Genomic DNA, 19676 nt, shown 5'->3' with positions numbered 1-19676 from the left:
ACTTTACTAACTAAGACATGTCCATGCAGTTGATGGTTCTCAGCCATCACACTGCAATGGATTCTCCACATACATCTACAGACCGCAGAGAACCACGTTCTTCTTTCTCCCAGACTTAGTGACAGATTAAGTCACTTCAGCCTCCTGCTTGACTGGATCCCTGGAGTCCTGACATCCCAGTCTGTGCACACTAATGAAGCAGTATAGAAAAGGACTGTACCACATTCTTCTGGGAAGCTTTTTCCAGGGCAGATGAGGCACAGAAACATTGTCCCCAAATTGGGTGTGCCTAAATTACAACACGCTGAAGCGTTCTGTGGACTGGTAGATCAGTGAGTGGCAGAGGACTGGCCCCAAGTTTGGGTTAGCACCCAAGCCACAAAGCAGTGACAGATGTACATGAAGACTGGGACACCTGGCTGGGTCTGACCCCCATGAACTTCACAGCAATTTGTCTCATGCTGTGCCAGACCTTTGCTTAATGTGGTCATTCTTCTCAGCTGAGCCCACACTGACATTGCTGTACTGCGTCCCTTCTTGAGCCTGCGCTGAGACATCGCTCCTGTGTGGACCTGCTCTGTGTGCCACAGACTGAGGGTCCCTCTGAGGCAAAACCTTCCAAGTGCCCTGGAGACACCAAGCTGGACACAGTCATAGTCAAGTGACACTGTGTGCTCCACGTTCAGCAGAGGATCAGATCAGAAAATGCTGTAAGTCTCCTTTATTGCTTTCTATGCATCTCACCAAATATTCCTAGGCATTTGCCGTGCGCTGTCCTTGCTGTTACCTTAGAGCTCCAAGTATTGGCTCTCCTTCACTCCCCACCACTGACACATTCGGTTTCTTTGCAGGTCAAAGAGAAAGGTGAGCAGAAAAACTGTACCTAATTACCTGTTAAAGTATTGTGGCAGAATAGGGAAAGGGTTAGTATTGAAGCATGAGAGGTACTGTAAGATAGAAAAAGCTTTGCCCCAATTCGCTATTGCCCCCCATTCTTTTTTTAAGGGGTATTTCATGAGTGAGATTTCCCCCACATCCTCTATGGGCAACACATGCCTGGCTCACCTCATTTACTCAGCTAGAGCATGTTTTATTAATCTGGAGTCTCAACAAGGTCCTTTAGTTCTATTAATTTATTAATATTGCTAATTAAATATCATATTCGCAAATGTAAATTTCCTAATAGTGTCCCTTCCATTTTCAAATTTAAAAAAAAAGAAAAAGCAGCAGCAGCTTGTTATGTTAGTCAATTGAAAGCAATTCAGGCTAATCAGGATAGCGGGGCTGTCTTGTGTCTGTAGAGGGAGGGCCACCGTCAGTTTGCTTTGGGGCAAATATCCACCTTCTACCGAGAGCTTTAACAATTAGATTTCGAAGCAGGTACAAAATTATGTGAGTGGAGTAAATGGAGGGGGGTGGGAGAAGGGGAAAGCAGAGAGTTTGGTGTATGTGGGAAGAGGTACCAGGAAACAAAACCTTAACAACTGGCACAGCAGAATTGATGAGGGTCAGGGGCACCCACGTAGCCAGAGCCCAGGACCAGCACTGGTGTAAGAGAAAGCATAACTTAATAGGCACCCAGGAAGCCTGGGAATTGGCTGGTCCTGTGTGGAAAGGGTCATGGGAGGGGACTGGTCCCTCTGGAGGGGACTGGTCCCTCTGGAGAAATGCAGTTGATGGGGGAGGTCCAGCATCTGATTTGTATTTTGCACGTTTTCCCTGCTGACACTTTCAGCTATGTATTTTTATATATATATATGTTTGGGAAGATGTGATAATCTGTGCATTGGGATGACTGGGCTGGTGTTGCATTAAGGAAAGTTTTAAAAATACATTATATTGTTTTTAATATTAATGGTAACGACAGGGGCCTGTTCGTTATCTTTCCTTTTGTTATGAGCTCTGTAACCTGGGGATGCTGTGGCAATGTAAGAGGGATAATGCAGTGGTACTCCTCAATTTAGTTCTGTTCTAAAATTCCATCCTTCTTAATATTTATGATCAGAACCCAGAAAATAACATGTAGTTACCTTTTCTCAAAAAGTTTATCAAAAGCATACAAACCTTTTCTTGCATCCATTGTGCAAAACAGACCTCAGTAAAAAAATCCTTATACTCATTGTATGGATGGAGAGACATAGGCCCAGAAAACAAAATACAGGTCCTAAGGTTATTGCTGAATGTCTCTTCAGATCCCAGCCCTCTCCCTAGGTTAAATGCTAAACCATTTGCAGAAAGGCACAAAACAATACACTATGAGAAATTTGGGTGCAGAACATGGGCCACCTAGTATTTCATCCCTTGCTTTAAATGCTAGACTGCCCTAGCTCAAAGTATGAAAATAGTTAGAAGGGTACACACCGAAACAGGGGAAAATACAGCTGTCTCCAGGAAGGTAATTTTTTTTCTGTACACAGAAAGAATTCCCAAATGAAAATCCACTGATGACTCCAAGATGCCTAAATGAATAACAGCACTGACCAGGTCAAAAGCAGATCCATTGCAGCTGAGAGCTGGAGGGTGACACTCCCTCAGATGCAGACAGACCCGTTCCTTCTGAGACAAACAGGAAAATAAGGTCCCATTCCCGACACCTGTACTGAATCCTAGCAGCTGTCCAACTCTCGCTGCTGTGTTGCATGTCCATGCACCAAGGCTGGTGAAGGGCAAATGCTTTGCAACCTGGTTGGGCTGTTTAACCAGAGTGAGGGATATGTCATGTGGAGGGGTAGGTCTAAAAGGGAAGAGAAGGCATTTTGCTGCAACAAAATGCCTTTTCAATCTCCCACAGAGAGCAGAGACAACACAGAAAGCCCCGGGCTGAACTGGAAGGAACTGGTTCTTGTCACCTCACACACACTGGTCTTTTGGCTGTTAATGATCTCTGTTGATGCAAACATCATTTCCTCTGCATCCTGGCATGTATAATTGAGTGGGTTTGCAATGGGGAGACAGCACTCCACCTTCCCAGTCAGCACCTACTAGTAAGCAGCCTAATACCAGCTCAAGAAATGTTGCCGAGGTATTGGCTTCTGATGCCGTGTTATCCCTCCAGTTTGAGAAAGTATAGAGCTCACCTCCTCATGCAGACATAATAGGAGAGGACATCACCTTAATTCCACCTCCATTAGACCTCAGAGAGTTGACTGTGACCCCCCTGACCTCATCAATATTCAAAAGCTTAACAAAAAAAGGCTATAACTGGGGAAGTCAGAAATAATGTAATGCAGTATTGATTATTTTATGGTACGATTAGGTGTAATTACATCTCTCAAATTTTATTTTAATGTTACTTTATACTACTTTTAGCCTTTTAAAATTATCCAAAACATCTCTGTTTAATGGAATGAACATGCCTTCAATTTAAATGTGAAACAGTCTTTTTCTGCTAAAGTGTGACCTCAATATATTTGAAAACATAAATTACTGCTATGTATAAACCATAAAAAATGAATGATGAATTTAATTCTGGTGAAGCGTGAGGGACTAGGAATGCAATGGGGAAATACTGTTTATCCAGAGGAGAGCGGACAGCCCAGGTGGAGAGAAGGAGGCAAAATATGACCTTCTCTAACACTGAATGGGACATGTCATACAGAGGATTTGACTTTGGACTTACAGACCAAGGGCAAAAATCATTTATTCCCTGGATCAAGTCCTCAGCTGGCCTTGATCAGCATAGTTTCATTGCAATCGAAGGCATGATACTGATCTACGTCAGTGGAGATTTTGGTCCCCTGTATTTTCTTGGTACTTGATTCCCTCCAGCTTTTTTAGATGTGCAGAGATGAATGTTCCAGCCAGAGACCCACAGGGTAACCTCCTAACTCATCATCTTTCAGACCTCTTTGCACTGCCAGACTAGTGTAAAAGGACCTTTGCATAAACAGGAACAGGGCTGTAAGAATCAACTGAACCCTCCTGTCTCTCATTTGCCAGTATCACCTCACCCATTATTAGAACTAATTACATTCATTACTGGGATCTAGGAGCCTTAGTCTCGAACCAGAGTTCCATTACTAAAGATATGAGACAGCTGAGTGTCCCTACTCAGCCTCTGCTCAGAGCCTTTTCTAACACACCAGTGTTTTGATCCGTGGGCGTTATCACAAGAGATTTATTAATAAATTATGATAGGCCAAAACTGCTCCCTCGGTGGCCACAGACAGATGATTTTTTCCTCTGGGACCCTTGTTTTAAATGGAAACTATGCCTGAACTTCACTGCTGGACTTCAGCAGTGCTATCAAGTCCTCTGAGCACTTATTGTGCAAGTGTAAGTTCAAATTTCATCTTGATAGCAATTCCTATTTCCAACACAAACATTTCCTTTTTTTTACCTCTTAACATGCAGGTAGGGAAGAAAGTATGCTGTCACCCATAAGTGTATATAACAGTTTGAGTTTATGCTTGAGGAAAGGAGAAGCAGGGTTGCCAGAAGGGTCACCGATAATGGTCTTAGAGCTCCTTTGGGCCAGTGTGAGTGACAGACTATTAAATTAAGGCAATTTTCATATTAGTTCCTTCCCCACCTCTTGCCTCTCACCCACTGAAATCATTTAAGCCTAAGCTTTCTGTATCACTGGGGGTTATAAAGAAGGTGTGTAGGAAGAGAAATTAGAAAGACAGACAATTGAAATGTAACTGTTGGAGAATCTCAGCTTCTGTGCTGATGTATTCCATACATTATTCACAAATGGAAAAATCCCTATACATTCAAGTATCAAATATCTGAGGAGAGTTATCCTCCACTGCATCTCTTGGCTGCACACTATGAAGGGCATTGCCCACTGGGCTGGACAGAAGGCTGGATGCAGTTAGTGAGTCATTTTGGCTGGGCATTCTTTGACTCCTGAGGTCAGTGGCCAGCAGCTCCCAACAACCTGCACTGTTAGGTACATCTTGCCTGAGCACAGGCTTTCAGGGCTAACTCAGAATTCTGTAAAACCTTATACCAGATTGGAATAAGTTCCTTTGGAGGAGAATTAGAAAGGGAACAGGAATAAATACAGCTATGTTCTTTTAACCTGCAAAGATAACTTAAGGCAAAAGTCTGTAAACTGTGTCAGTTGTTGAGAAAATATGGGAAACAAATTTATTCACCTGAAACAATATAACGTGGGGAAGCTCTGTACTGCTGAATGGTTTATTCAGTAAATTTCAGAGAAAGGAGTAAGACCTTAAGTAAATTATCCATGTGTGTAAGCACTTCATATTCTGCTTTGATTTTCCTTCTGTTGATAAAAGAAGCCCTAGGTAGTTCTAGGCTGAGGAGACCATCAGGATATGATATGCTACACCATCTTACATGGCAGCTCAGAGAGATCTTCTACCCTGAAAAGTGCTTGTGCACTGCCTTTTGACAGTCTAGAACAAGCCCTGATCTTTTTAGCCTATTCTATTGCACTTCAGCTCAGAGGAGCAACTTTAACAACACCTATAAAAGGCTAAGTTCAGCCTCAGCAGCAGCCTAAGGCCGGTTCAAATACCAAATCAATTCACTTGTAGGAAAAATCAGAGCAGATTGAAGTCTTACAGCAGAAAGCTGACACCAGTAGAGATCTATCTGGTAGGCTGTTCTGAAGGAGCTGCAATTTTAAACATTAATCCACAAACCATTATGTAAATGTCTTAGGTGGGTTTTCCCTGGCACAATTGGATCAGCTCCAGTCAAACTGTGCAAGTTTATGGAGAATACAAAAGTGGTAATTTTACTTAAGTGAAGCAAAGGAACTATCTAGTCTGGCCAATTTCTGAACTTGAGCATCTTGAAACTCATGTACCCCCTCTTAGCTCCTCTTCAAACTGAGAATACGATAGCTGTGTGAAGTGGTAATTGTGGGGATCACTCCTGATAGCTTTGTAAGGCTGTTCTTTGTCCCAGAACTATTGATACGGATTTACCATGAAGGACCTGCCTGTTTAATCCACAACTTTTCAAAACACCTGCCAGCAGTTCAGTGAATTCAGCAGCCAAACATCCCAGGATGCTCATCATCTGGAGCTGCTGATTTGTTGCTATCCATTCTTTCAAGTGTTCCCTTATCTGCTTTACATCAACAGCCAGGGTGCCAAGATGCTCATTACTTCCTAATGGTCCATATTCCATTTCTATATTTTTCTTCTTAAAGACCAATTAAAAAAAAAAAGTTAAGTAGCTCAGCCATTTTAGAATCACCATTGATTCCAGCTCCCTCCTAATTTATTAATGGGCTTACCCTCTCTATCGTATTTCTTTCCCCTGATATACTTCGAAGAGCTCTCATTATTTATTGTAGCCTTTTGGGCCAACATCTACTCCTTCTGCTTCCTACCTGCACTGAGAGCTGGAAAGGTTTCTCCATTTGCCTGTTGGCTTCTTCCCCATAGCTGGATGAATTCAGACATCTAAAGGTTTTCAAATTTGAAAATGGAGGAAGTTCTGTGTCATTCCTATTCAAGTCACACCAACTCCAGCAAGCCTTGGAGATTAGAAATTGCACAAGTGAGCATGTTCTAGTATCTGAAGAGCAGGAAAATGATACAGTATTTTAGGAGCAGTCTATCTAAAACAGATTCTGTTACCATTACAAGGGCTTTGAAGAAAAAGCACAAGAAATCTGACAAAATTGGACTAAAAATAATTTGAGTCTCCCCAGAAGACTCCACCAGCTCCAACCAAAACAATCAAGTGCAGCATTATAAAGTTTCCAAGGGAGCTGGGCACATCATTTCCCTGTTTTTTCTCTGCACTTTGGGAGAATCTCCGCCTGTGAGGATAGGTGCATTGGCTTCTAGGATTTACTGGATTTTCTTTCTTTTCAGGTAAGCAAATTATTCATAAGACTGAAGTAGGGAAATCCACTCCTTCCTGGACACAATCAAGTTTCCCATCAATTCGGCAAATTGACATGAGGTTTAACATTTTCCCACTTACGTTGCCAAAAGTACTATGAAAACAGTCCCTCAAATTAATATCCAAACTAACCTTGCCCTGTAAAGCAACTTCGGGAAAACTTTAGAAGGTAAAATTACTAAAAAGTTTTACCAACAATAGAAAATCAGCCAAATAAAAAAACAGTTTTTTAAGATTAAGGAAGGGCTGTCTTCAAACAAAGTGTATCACACAGACAGGCACTGAGAGAACACACAGGTCAGATTAACATTCACAAGCCCATTCTAGAGAAAAATTATTTCTGCAAAGATTTCAGGTAAATGTTTCTAAATTTCCACATTGTAAAGTAAATGAAGAGGAAGAGGATGTTTATGAAGGCACAAATAAAAGGTGTAGGTGTGCACAAGTGCAGATGTATGTACACCTGTGTGCAGCAGAATGTTTCTGCATAGGTGCATGTGCGTACACGAAGAGATTAGCTGTGCTTTCCCATTGGTCTTCTTCTACCCTTAGTGTGCAGCAGTGACAGAAAAGGCTCTCAAATGGCCTTTGACCACCACACAACCAGTCATGCCAGGCTGTGTACAGACTCTGCTCTCATCCTGACCCAGATTTAGAGCAAAGTGATAAATAATAACTTGCAGTTATGTTTACTGACAGTTTTATCCAGCATTTTTGAAGTTTCATCTGCAGAAGCATGGGTGTAATCCAGTGAGCAGCAGTGTTAATCCCAAGGGAATGCCAATCCCTGGGGATAGCCAAGGCCCTGCTTTCTGTTTAACGAATGTGCAGTGACTGGTTAGTCAAATTGTGTATCTGCATTTCCTGTGAATATCCCTGACCATCTATTCCCAGCTGTGTTTTCTATTTAAAGTTGGCATGATGCACGCTCAGAGACATCCCAGATGTTCATCCCTAGCAGGGAGTACAAATATCAGTTCTCCTGAGATAATTCAGTTTATCTATTATCAAAATCTGTAGCACAGTAGCACCTAGATATCATGCAATGCTGAATGGACGCATGCTAAGAGGCAGCTCCTGTCCAGAAAAAGAGAAGTCTGAACAAACAAACACACAGAGGAGGAAAACAGAAGCACAGGGATAGAAAGCCTCCTTCCCCCTGACCAGACACACACAGCATGCCAATGGTTGAGCTGCTAGGGCAGAATTCCTGATCCCAGAATCCACAAGTATACCATGAACAGCTAAAGGCTTGAGTAGCGCTCTTTGGGTAGACACTCAAAACTCATTACTGAACAGGACAGATCACCAGCTTCCCTTCCCTGATGCTTCTGTTCTTTACTGTATCAGCACTGGATGGCACAGAAATTCCAAATACAGCAGCTCAGGAATCTCTTGCCTATTCCCTACTTGCCAGCAAAAAAACTTGTTTTGATATTTGCAGGAGCGAATTAATTTGGTATTCCTGATAAGATCTCAGACACACCCCAATGACACTTACACCCACAGACACAGAGGCTGATAACATCATCAGCTGACTTCTCAGCTCAGCAGCAGTCTTTTTCACCCGTTTCTACGATTATGAAATACATATTTTGTGTGGCTGGCTAATGCCAAAGTTACAAAATCCATGTAATTAAGATTAATTTAAGAGCTGGAGTGGATGAACTTGTGGCATCCACCCATTAATTAAAAGAAACACTTTGAATTTCAAGCGGCTGCCTTAATATTTCACTCTGAGCTGGCACTGTTAACCTCAAATTGGCAGGTGAGATGTGAGTGCCCAGGTGTGAAAGGCTGGGGGCCACTGGTTCGGGAACACTGCCTGCATCGGGAGACAGGTGCCCTCTTCTGGACGGTGCAAACATACGACCTGTGCGGGCTGCTGGATCCCCTGCTTCCGTGAATACCTGTACATACGCTCCTGGCTAAATGCACACAAGCACAAAACCCAGGTACATAAGTCTGTGTAAATGTATATATGACACACATCTTTCTGATGACCCACATAAATTGTACGTAGATGGTTACCTGTAATGATGACGTTTGATGTATTACGTGAATGTTTATGGAAGTTTGTGCTTTTTACGACATACGCATATGTGTATTAGTTCTGCAGAAGACTATGTAATGTCCACATGTGCTAGATTTTATGAGCCATGCAAAAACAACACTGAAATGAGTAAGTGTTCAAAGCTGTAGGAAAAGTATTTCAACCGAGTGGAAAAAACAGTGACAAACCTGCACAAGTTTATATGGATGGCTTTGTAGGTTCTTTAGGGGTCCTGCCTGCTCAGCTCATCTAATCTTTCCATAGAATATGACCATTTTTGTTAACTATTTGCAGTGTCCTAGCATCTAAATTCTTAAACAATCTGACATTGCCTTTGTTGCAGAAACAGGAAGGGAATCTACAAACTGCCCTGAAGAGCTCACAGTTGATGGTATGGAGTGTTAAAACCACACTATATGCTGAAATGTAAAACTTCAGGTCCCAAGATTACCTTTCATTTGGAATGGGTCCATTTACCCCCAGGAATGAAATGAGAAATAACACAGATTTGGAATAACCTAATAATTTCAATTTGACTATGTTGATCACCTCATGCATGCATGGGAATATGAACAAAGATACATAAATGCACCCTGGGACATACTGATGCATATGCACATAAGCACATTAATTCAAAGAGGAAGTTAATTCAATAAGATTATGTACATGCACATAAAGTGTGTCAAATGTCCAAGAATGCGGAGATATGCGCATACATATACAGAAATTGCATTTAGATGACCATAAGAACATGTCTATGAAGTCCCTTAAGCAAACTTGTCAGAGAAGACACAGACTCTGTGTAAACAGCTGGAAAGATAGTTAAGACCAAATGTTTTTTCGTACTGTCATGTTACAAAAAACTTAAGAATCTCTTCATAATCCAGATTTTCTCTTGGATTCTCCAGCTGCCGAGTCTAGTTGTTTTATGTATTTTTTATAATATGAATTGCTCTCATGCAAAGGCATAGTTTTAATTCATTTAGAACAAAATCTCTCCCTCTTCTCTTTATGATGGGGGAAAAAACTTCAGCACAGCAGGCTGTTCTTTTCAGCACCTCCTGTTGGGTGCACTTAGACTGGTCTCTTCAAATATATCCCATAATTTAACCCACAGCGGTGGCTGAATTAGAGATCAATAAGTCCCTCATAACAGCTTCTGCTGGATGAGATGTAAACCAGCCACTGTCTTTCTACCTTATTCTCTCTATCATTCCATCAGCACTCAGCGCTGAGTACAAGGCTTTGATCAAACTAGTAGTTTCCCTTCCAGACATCACCATGATCCATATCCAACTATCCTTCAGCAGGGCAGGCTCCGACACCCCTTATAAGTAGCTTTGTATTTGCAGAATTGTGGCAAGTACAGGCTGGATAAGAACTTGCATATGTTTAATAAAATCTAAATAACTGAGCAAGTCCTGGATCTAGTTTAGTTTACAGACTGGCTATTCCCAATCCTATATACCCTTCCTTATTGCCTCTCCTGACATCCTGATCAAGAGAAGCAATCCGATCACTTACATTTCTGATACTAAAGCAAGTCACAAACAAACAAAATAATCAGATATAATAATAATAATAGTCAGACAGGTATAACCTTACCTGTCTATGAAAGGCAGCCACATCTGGAGTGCAGTATAGCAAATGTTCAGAGCATGGCAAAACTGCAGTCCAGTGTGTCTGCAAGGGAAAGGAAGAATTCGATTAACGTGTTGTCCTGTACCAACTCTAAATCAATTAACAGATTTTATTTTTAAATAGGTACATCTGTAGTTTTACAGCTTATGTATGAAAGCAGGCTAGGAGTGAGAGGACTTGTCTGATATTAACAGCAAGCAATCCAATAGTAGCTAAAAGTAGAATCTAGAATTAAGCAACACTGCACTGTCTGTATTTCCAGCACCTCTGCTCAGTTATGCTTAAGAGAACAATGAGATCTTTAACAAGCAGAGATGGCCAGGAGGTCACCCAATTGGGCCTGCAGAAACTGGTATAACTAATAACCAACACAAGTTTCCATGGTGAGGATTATAACATAGCCACCTCCTCTGACATGAGCAGATCTCTGCCCTGCTGATAGGCACAAAGCCTACCTGCACCTGAGACCAGGGCATGGCAGCAGATTTCGAGGTGCCAGTGTACTCTACATGTGTTCTCGTTCTTGGAGAAAATGTTCATGATTATTTCATTTTGTGGCAGTAATGGAAAATACATTTTAGTGCTTGTGTCCTGCATTTGCAATTCATGTTCCCATACATGATTACATTAAGTCTGTGTTCTGTCATTTTTGATGAATGTAGCTTGTTTTCTGTAAAAAACAGACTCTGGGATGGAAAGTGACAGAAGTGAAGCTGTAACAAAGGATGATCAATTTTTTATGGCCAGCACCAAATGCAGGGAAAGTCGCTGAATGTCTCTCTGAAGTTGGGACTCTTCAGTCATGGGCTGAAGTATGACCCATTCCTGTCACCATACTGTTTCTGGCAGTCACAGGGCAGCAGTGGCTAATACTGCTTTCTTCTTTTGCCAGAGTTGATAGCTTTTCATTAACAGGTCAGTGTGGCTGAGAGCAATTTGGCCTCTGCAAACAAATGTACACAGGTAAAGAGTGAGCAGCAAAGCAGGCAGCAGTGGGTCAGTTTGATTCACTTATTAGCACAGTAACATCTCTGATCCTCTGGTGTGTCGTGCTGAAAAACTAGCAGAGACCCCGGTCTCTCCCAAAGTCAAAAAGCAAAGAAAAAGGAGGAGAAGAAAGGCATGAAGAAGGGAAGTGATTTGCTCAAAGATAACTGTTGGAGGCTCCATTGGAGAGTATGAGGAGAGCTGGACTAAAGGTGACAACCCAAAGGACTTACTCAACAGTGACTTCAGACTCGAAAACCAGAGTAATGCATAGGCTGGAGCTTTTAGCTGATCTTATTCAGACTGAGACCTCAAATAAAAAATATTGATCCCATGTATTTGTGGGAATATAGGGTTCTACTGATGGCAGAACCATTAGGCTTGTGTGTTGTTTCTGTTCAGATGGTCATGAGTCAGATCTTGACCTCTGAGACTCATCAATAACCACCCTGAACCTGGGGAACTGACACAGGAGTTTTCCTGCTTCAGGAAAGCTGAGACTAAAGCCTCTTGACACACAACTCAATCTTACTCTGCTATTCAAAAGTCTGACTCAGGCTACAGTGGAAGAAGTTGTAGGGCTGCTGGATTTGCTTCTGCCCCCCTCTTCCGGGACATGTGCTCACCATAAGCAGATGGTTTCAGAGATTAAGTTCTAAGGGGGCATTAGCAGGAATATCTGCACACAGCACTCCAGCAGCTGCCTGTGCTCACACCTGTTCTAATTTTCACAGCTTTCAAAGAAACAGTGTTCAAGGCTTTTTTGCCCTTTCCTTTTTAGGAAAATAGCAGCTTTGAGGCCAAATGCAGAGCCAGCTTCTACATGCACTCAGGGTTTCCTCCCTTTGCAAACAGATCCCCTAGAGCTTCACCTCAGTCCAGATTTTTAGCTATCATAGTCAGGTTCTGAAAGAGAATGCAGCTATTTCTCCAATCCAGAAATTACAATAACAAAGAGAGATGCACCTTAGGTAGAAGTCAAAAGCCCTTATCACAGAAAAGGAAACTCACAACTGTTGCTGGGAACAACTGTTCTTTACTTTTCAGTACTAAAATAAAAATTATTGGATCACAACTGAAAGACTAAGGGACCCAACCTTCACACTTCAGTGTATTTCTTTGGTCATGTTTCTTCTGGTCATCAAATTTAATTCAGAGAGATCAGTAAGAAAAGTGGCAGCAGGTAGCACTGGGGACTCTAATGGTGGTCTCCTGCTGCTGGGCACGTGGTTAAAGAATATAACCCCAGGTTCTGCGCTACCGAGAATGGTGTCTTGTGTCATGTGGCATCTGAAGCTGGAGATGCTGAGCTTGAGTCACTTTCTGCAGGAAATGGGAAAGGGATCTTCCTTCATAAGAGGAATTTAGGCATAATGTAATCTGGCGCCGGGAAATGCAGCCAGCCCATAAAAATAACAAAAACATCATCAGCAAAGCAGCCATGCTGGAATTTCTCCTTGGTTTAGCCATACTCTCCAGTTGCTTGCCATCAAAAAAGTAGGTATTTCACAGCCTATTGTGCTATTCAAGTTGCCACAAAACAGCAGAAAAACCTTACATACATACAATAATGACCACTTGATTCATTCAGGTGTACCTGTCTGTGGGAAGCCAGAAGATGAGGAGCTCTTCTTGAGTGTTCATGATGTATAAATAGAATTCCTAGTACACATAAACACTTACAAATGCACCTAGTGCTCCTTAGAGCAAAAGCATTTATGTGCTTGGATGCACGTGCTCCCTGCTATTGCTGTTCATAGTCTGTGCATGGTAGTGCTGCAAGTTCTGGCTCCTGTTCCAATAACTGAAGCAAGTCTAATAACAGTCAGAAACTCAATCTACTGAGCAGTGGTATGTCTATCACCACGTTTGGAATCAAAGATGCTTATCCAAAGTGATCCACAGACCTTTTTTCAGACCCAGTGTAACACCCACCCTCTTTTACAACAGCCAACAGAGGCTGTCCTTGGTCTTCACTCCCTCTCCTACCCAACATGATGCAGTGAGGTATAAACATGAAAGGGGTGCTACTGGTAGCCAAAAACATTCTAGGCAAAGGCATGAGTATCAAATAAGAAAAAAAAAAGGAGCAGAAATGAGAGAAAAGAGAGTGGGAATAGGACAGAAAACCAGAAGAAAAGCAAAGATTCAGAGAGGATAAAAATTTAGTGTTCACACAGTCAGAAAAAAGGAATGAATGTGGAGAGGGCAAAGATGGTCAAAGATGCCCCTTACTTGCCCATGGCATGGTGCCACTGTACTATCCCACTGATCCAAACGCTCCTCACAACTCTGCCAGCAGCACTCATTAGCAACGTGCCATCTGCCTCCACCACTGACAAGGTCCCAACCTTGGAATCAATACAGATCTGTTGGTGACATCTGTTGGGACGGGCCACAGATACCAGCGGCTTTTCACCAAGCACACTTGTTTTAAACAATGCTCAGCTGGTACCCAGTTCAGCTGGTGAGCACTGGGCTGACCCCGTATCCCTCCACTGCCTGCACCCCTTGTGGAAGGGATGCCAGCCGGCTCCCCACCCCAGTCTGCATGGTGGGGATGCCAGCCAGACACACGTGCCTGCCGCCGCAGCCAGGACACCCCACACAGAGGGGGTTCCAGACGGCTCCCCGGGCCCCCCACTCCAGCTGGAACACCTCGCACAGAGGGGCTGTTTTCTGTAAAAAACAGACTCTGGGATGGAAAGTGACAGAAGTGAAGCCATTACAAAGGATGATCAATTTTTTATTGCCAGCACCAAAAGCAGGGAAAGTCGCTCAATATCTCTCTGAAGCTGGGGACTTCAGTCACGGGCTGAAGTGTGACCCATTCATGTCACCATACTGCTTCTGGCACACTGCTTCTGGCCCACTCCAGCTGTAACACCCCTGCACGGAGCGGGTTCCAGCCGGCTCCCCGGGCCCCCCACTCCAGCGGGGACACCCTGCACGGAGGGGGTTCCAGCGGGGGGACACCCCGCACGGAGGGGGTTCCAGCCGGGGGACACCCCGCACGGAGGGGGTTCCAGCGGAGGGACACCCCGCACGGAGGGGGTTCCAGCAGGGACACCCCGCACAGAGGGGGTTCCAGCCGGGGGACACCCCGCACGGAGGGGGTTCCAGCGGAGGGACACCCCGCACGGAGGGGGTTCCAGCCGGCTCCCCGGGCCCCCCCCCACCCCGCAGGGCCAGAGCGCCACCTGCAGACCACGGGCGCTCCCCTGCGGGCCGGTCCTAACGAACAACAAGAACACGAAGGCTTCGCTTGCTCCCTCCATTTACTGCCACAGGACGATGGTCCTGAAAAGAGAACCGGTTGCAATATGAGCGATATCGGGTATCTTGTCAGGACACTGGAAAATAAATGGAAAGGGACAACCACGTTAGGCAGGACAGGAAATTCCTGCTGCTGTGTCACATGTGGCTATGCAGGGTCTGTGAGCAGGCAAATGTGGAAAACCTTCAATGCTTTTTGCTGCCAGCTTTTCCCCTGAGCACCTGACTGCCTCCTCTGACACCTCTCGGAGAGCTGTTGGGGCTCTTCTGGAATTTGCATATCCATCTGCAAATCCAAGTCTGCTGCTCATCGAGGTGTGCATTCCCCAACAGCTTCCACCAAGCTGAAGTGCTGTATGCCAGTGGACCTCCAACAAGTGCCAATACTCCATTCCCTAACACACAGATCCAGGTGCTCCCTAATACTCTATATGCCTGAAGAAGGAATACATTGAAAAACTGGTGAAATCATGCGATGAACTGCATTTGCCATACACGGTTCCCTTCAGGTAAGACTTTGTTCCTGCTTTTTGACGCTTTGGAGAAGCTCAAAAGCAGCCTAGAAAAAAATCATTAAGACTCTGGATACACCTGCATAATTCTTGCAATAATCTTCCTGACCCTCCCTTGTTTCTTAAACAGAACTTTGCTATCACTTCCTCCCCGCATGAGCAAATGGAAGGTGGGCAATATTTGGTATCAGGATTACAAATGTATTTTGCAGATCAACACAACAGCCCGACAAGAGAGCTCTAGAACTGTTAGAGGTGAAAGTGGCTCTTGCCTATTGAGGAAAGGAATGACTGTCTTACCCTCCCACAGAAATGAATGAACAGACCTTCAAACTGTGGCAGACAGAATGGCAACATCTCCTCTGGGTTAGAGTTTTCTCCCATCAATTACATCTGTTTTATCTAGTCATAGGACTTCACAGCTTTGATTTGATCCTGAGGCAACAGGAGATGATGCTTTGAGAGATGTATGAGATGAAAAGTAGTTCCAATGAAACACAGTAAATTTCTTTAGAAAACAGTTCTAATGAATTTAGGTGAAATAGGGGATATAAGCAAAAACTCAGCCAGATACAGCATTGCCTGGAGGAGTTCTGGCTGCTTGATTGGGGATTGTAAAGGTGAGCAGTCTGTGTGCCTCTCGGCAGACCTTTGCCCTCCCTCCACCATCAGGGTGTACAGATGACGTTAGCCAGGCCACGCTTTGATCCCCGGCCAACAGTGACTCCCAGCCCCTCATGATGATTTATAAAGCGTTGCAAGGGCACTGTGTGACACTGCCAGTGTCACCCAGTGACATGGCCACATCCTCCTCTCCATTGGACACCAGACCTCCACTCCTCTTTTCCCCTACTGGCCATTTCCTCACATCTGATAGCAATGCATTGAACAAAACTGGCAAGCCACCCTCAGGACCAGCAGAGTCAATCCCACACCAATGCCACTGGGATTTACTGCTCTCCTAAGATGTTAGCACTACTATTTTAGATTCCAACGCTATCCTTTTAATATCTCTTTCCATCACGGTCTCTGAGGACACTGGTGAGAGAGAATGGCCATGTAGCCTGGGCAGAGGGATCAGCATTAGGAAATCCCAAAGACCCAGCTCTGTCACTGGGACTCTGCCAGTGTCTCCATAATGACTTCAAACACCAGTGCCTCAGCTTCCCCATGTGTAAAATGAGGAGAATGATAATGACCTACCTCAAAGGGTGTGGTTTGCAGATGGGTTAGCGACCAGCACTACAGAAACACCCCCCACCAATAAACAACCCAACCTGGCACTGAAGACACAGAGGGCACCGCATCCTTCCCTCACTGATCCTGCTCGGGAAAAAAACTGCTTGCCAGAGCTCTCCTGCCTGCGACTGCGCAAATGACCAGCCAGCTCCATCCTCATCGAACCATCCTGCGTCTATTTGATAAAGACGAATATTGCTTTTTAAATAAATATAAAAACTCCGTTTCCTCCTTGGCGAGTTCATTTTGAGTCATTTTATCTCTCTCCTCCCCCTATATTTTTCCCCAAATAATGTGATTAAGTGAGTCAGCGTTCTGCTTTCCCTGACAGCCTCTGGATTTAATTCAGTTTGAGGACTGCGACCTTTGACTCCTTTTTACTATACTAACCCAGCTAAGAGAACACTTAGCGATTTCTCCGCTTCCTACTGGGAGAGTATCTGGTGAAGGGTGAGGAGGGGGAGCAGGGGTGGAGGGGGGAGGAAGAGAAACAAACTTTCACATAAAATTATGGTATATGGATAATTGAGAAGTTTAAAAACATGAATCTAATTGTGCTGTCCCTTGAGAAGCAGATATTGAGCCATCCTATAAAAGGCTTGGAGTATCCCAATGGTGATTTATTGCTAAATCCTAGTATTTTTCAATACATTATAGTTTTTAAATTGTGTTTAAATTGAGTGTAGAAGAGCAGAGGCCATTAGGAGATGCAGAAATGATGATGATATTTAAATATTCATGCACGCAGTACCTTATTATTGAATCTGAACACTAACAAAATCAATATTAAGTGCGGTTTGACATGAATTTATTTATGAATTTCGACTTTCTAAGTACTGTATTTTTTCACTCAAAAATTGTGAGTATAATGTAGTAATGATATCAAAACAGAGTGTCAGAGAGCATTAGCTGAGGAGGTTATAAACCTCCATATTACAGGGCCCCATATTGCCCTCAAAAGTGCTTAGTGCACAAAACCAAAATGTTGTGGGGGGGTTTTTTGTGTTTTTCTTTTTGTGTTTGTTTTTTTTTTTTAACACATAAATACACACACACACACACACACTCACTCAGAAATAGGAAGGAAATTCTCAGTCGGAAATTGCACTGCAGTGGCTTTGATTGCTCTCTGAGCCTGCTTCAGGGACCAGGCAAACTGGGATTTGAAGACTGACAAACCTGAATGGAGTGCTCTGGGCATGTGGTTTGGGAGGGCACTTCGGCACTTTGAGGGAAAGCTGGCAAAAAGAGAACAGCTCACAAGCACAGGGTGTAGCCAGGGTCCCAGCCAAATACATCAGTCTGCACCAAGAACCCGCAACTCCTGTCCCACACAGCAGTGCTGGGTCAGTCTCATTGGGACCCCAGAAGGCAACACCAGTCAGTATTCTCATTAAAGGAGTCTGGTGATAAGTTGTGCTCCAATTGGCTAGCAGGTCTGGTAGAGAAAGATGCTTCACTAATGTATGCCAGCAAAGAAAATGGAAACAGCTTGGGAGTCCCTTTTCATAAGCAACATGGTAGATATCTCGAGCAGTTTTCACTCAAAATGGTGCAAATATGAGAAAACTGGCTAGAAATAACCCCCTTAGTTCTCTCAAAAAATTACTTCTATGCTTCTATACTTTTCATGTTCCTTTCTAAGGTGTATCTCAAGCAGGGCACTTGGTAATGAGGTTGGAACTTCCCCAGAAAAGAGACAGACAGCTTTTGAAAGCTTGGAACTTGATGCCACTCATTTAATGACGCCCATGATCATTTAATGGCAGCACTGCAGCAATCCCCCTGCTTCACAGACTCCTTGTCCTTTCAATTTCCACATTGCTACTCCATTACTGTTGCCACCTCTGGACATTTGGTAGGTTTTTTCATGGAGCTATCACTCCCTCCTGCTTAAATGAACAGAGATTTCAGCAGTGGAAGACAGAAGTCTTGTTAGTAATGGGGAGTGGAACAGGAATAATTCAGACTAAAACCTTGACATAAGGGGACTCAAAGGAGGGGCTTGTGCAGATCTATCTACAGTTAAGTGATGTATATGAAAAGCTACTGCCCTTCCTCCCCTAACAATTAATTTTAAATATGAGAAGAATTTTGAAGATTTATTTACCACTGACAGGAATTTGGACTGAATCCTCCACATGCCATATTGTGCATCCTCCTTTGAGTCCAGCCTTGGTTCAAAATACCATAGAGCCCACAGGAGATCCTCATCTCGCTTCCTTTCTTTAATATAAAACATTCCTCTCCTGGCATCACACCCAATAGAAAGAAAGGGATATCCTTTCTGCTTTGGAGCCATATACCTACAAGTATCATACCACTTCGAGTAAGACAAAACAATTTTGGCAGGTCTCAGTCCAGTCCATTGTCAGAAGCCCACTAGGGGCAGCAATAGATACCATGGGAGCAGGATTTCCTAGTCCTTGCTCTCTGTAGAGACAGATATTGAAACAAAAACAGCGTGATCAAAGAGAAACAAAATTCAGTCTTGTCTGATTTTTGATTATGACCAGGAACCAATATACTTACTGAATCCAATGCAAAGCCATACTGCCTTCAGTAACACCACGGCCCGGATATTCAAAGGGTTAGTACTTAATAGGGCTCAAGCATTTCATTTGAAGCTGACTGTTGAAGAGCACAGCCCACCATACTTAGAGTTTTCTCAGGTCTTTATAATATCAGGTATTGGCAAACAGGAGCTAGGGATGCCAAGCAAACTGTACAGTATAGGAATGGTCTGCAGTCATAAGGGAAACATCTGCTAGGAAGTCTTCTTGGTAAGCCATTCAGCAAAGTGAACAGCGTTCTGCAAAGTACAAGCTGAAGACAATATATCCCTGGAAGTCCTTTTTGGATACAGAATTGCTGCTGAGATTAATCTTTCCTTCCTCCTTATTCTCAGGTTTGCCTCTCTCTTCTGTGCTCATGCTAGCATTTCCCAGTACAGCCTGCCGGGCTCTTAATGGATTGGCAACATTCTTCAGGGATTGGAATTGACAAAGAAACACATGTAACGCATCCCCTCTTGGAAGGGGTTTGATCATAGAGCGCTGACATTATGGCAGATCACACTGCCTACACAGAGGCCGCACATGACAGGGCAAGCAGCAGCTAAAACATCACTCATT

The 19676-nt window shown here is 43.6% G+C and overlaps 1 long non-coding RNA gene across 1 annotated transcript; it reads left to right on the top strand.

Moving 5' to 3' along the window:
* The first annotated feature begins 259 nt into the window (after positions 1-259).
* Positions 260-11853, top strand: LOC125337223. The gene is made up of 2 exons (XR_007207996.1): positions 260-710; positions 8603-11853. It is a non-coding gene; the product is annotated as an uncharacterized LOC125337223 (long non-coding RNA).
* The last annotated feature ends 7823 nt before the right edge of the window (positions 11854-19676 follow it).

The sequence above is a fragment of the Corvus hawaiiensis genome, chromosome 22 (genome assembly GCF_020740725.1).
Source record: "Corvus hawaiiensis isolate bCorHaw1 chromosome 22, bCorHaw1.pri.cur, whole genome shotgun sequence".
Classification (NCBI taxonomy): domain Eukaryota; kingdom Metazoa; phylum Chordata; class Aves; order Passeriformes; family Corvidae; genus Corvus; species Corvus hawaiiensis.
This window is presented reverse-complemented; position numbering and strand designations above follow the sequence as displayed.